Genomic DNA, 1886 nt, shown 5'->3' with positions numbered 1-1886 from the left:
GGCAAGTTATCGACACTACCTAGTTTAATGCGTGCATTAAATCAATATTTTTTACGCAGTGGAAGGGTAAACACACAATTCATATCTGTAAAAAGTGAAGATGAATTATTCGACGAAAGTATGTGCACATGATAAAATCATCGTCGTGTTAAATGCTGACAAGGAGAAGGAGAAATACCTAAACTATGAAACGAGTGCGAGTGGTAACACTTTTGGAAATGTATGCATGCATTGTCATGAAAGCGAGAAGTTAGATTCCTTTGGAGTATCCCAAGAATTTCCATCATGCAAACGGTGGATATGCGAGAATAACATTACCAGAAAAAGTAGTACTCAAAGAGAATGCCAACGTAAAAATAATAGTTGATAAAGAGGGACAACTTCTAGCTAATGGTTCTGGTAGCATGTCAGCCGTTGATAGATCTTATTGATATCTTTCCGGTGTTAGCATTCGAATGAAAGCAAAGGGAAAAAGAAGGCATGCATACAGCTACACCAACATCATAAATCATATCTTGTCAATGTGTCAAAACTGCTATCTATGTAAAAATAATGTGACAGTAGACAGTAAAATCGTAGGCAGAATAAAAAGGACATTAGCAGAAAATATCATCAATTAATATAAAGACGAATTGAAGGAAAGTGAAATGCAAGTGTACTAATAATGTATAATAATGTATTTATATAATTTTTATATTAATATTCTACATGTCGTTATTTCATTAAAAATATCTTATGAATTATTTTGTTAAGTGTTCATTATTTTTAGGGTATACTAGAACGTCAAACGTTCAGAATATCTATTAAAAAGGTCAGAGATGTGAGAAAAAGAATTTTTAGAGATAAAGATACTACTAGCAGGCTCAATTTTTCATAGAAGATAGAAAAGTTCATGATCTCTTCTGAATGTTACCAAAGAACAGAATTCAGTTCTAATTTCTCCAGAGAAAACAAAAATCTTCCACTTCAGTTCTTTATTTCAAAAAGACATAAGGAAATTTAAAGTTCAATTCTAAATTTTACGGTGGAAGATAGAAAAAGTAATATCATACTTATGAATGTTTTCACGGAAGATAAAAAGTTCTAGTCCAATTTAAAATGTTCTCAATGAAGTGAAGAAAAAGTTCAAGTGCTCTACTGAATTTTTCCAAAGAACAGAATTCAATTCCAATTTCTCCAGAGAAAACAAAAATCTTACACTTAAGTTATTTATTTCACAAATACATAAAGAAGTTAAAAGTTCAATTCTAAATTTGTCTGTGGAAGATAGAAAAAGTAATACCATACTTGTGAATATTTTCCCGGAAGATAAAAAGTTCTATTTCAATTTAAAATTTTCTCAACGAAGTGAAGAAAAGTTCAAGTTCCCTTCTGAATTTTACCATACAACATAATTCAATTATAATTTCTACAGATAAAATAAATATAATAAACAACATTTAATTATTTCAAATAGTCATATTTAAATTTTAATTTAATTAATAAATTTTAAGGATTAATATATAAAAATTAATAAAACAACAGTTAATATTAACCTCGAAAGTAATAATTTCTATATCAAAATACAATTTTCTCAATGAAGTGAAGAATATTTCAATTTCTCTTCTTAATTTTAAAAAAGAACACAATTCAATTCTAATTTCTCCAGAGAAAATAAAAATCTTCCACTTAAGTTCTTTATTTCACAAAGACATAAAGAAATTTAAAGTTCAATTCTAATTTTTCGGTGGAAGATAGAAAAAGTAATACTATACTTGTGAATATTTTCACGGAAGATACTTGTGAATATTTTCACGGAAAATAAAAAGTACTAGTTCAATTTAAAATTTTCTCAACGAAGTGAAGAAAAGTTCAAGTTCTCTACTGAATTTTACCAAAGAACACAT

This window comes from Artemia sp. Qi Xiang Cuo, chromosome 21 (assembly GCF_049724085.1).
Source record: "Artemia sp. Qi Xiang Cuo chromosome 21, ASM4972408v1, whole genome shotgun sequence".
In the NCBI taxonomy this organism is placed as follows: Eukaryota; Metazoa; Arthropoda; class Branchiopoda; order Anostraca; family Artemiidae; genus Artemia; species Artemia sp. Qi Xiang Cuo.
The sequence above is the reverse complement of the archived record's forward strand: the minus strand, read 5'-3'. Positions refer to the sequence as shown.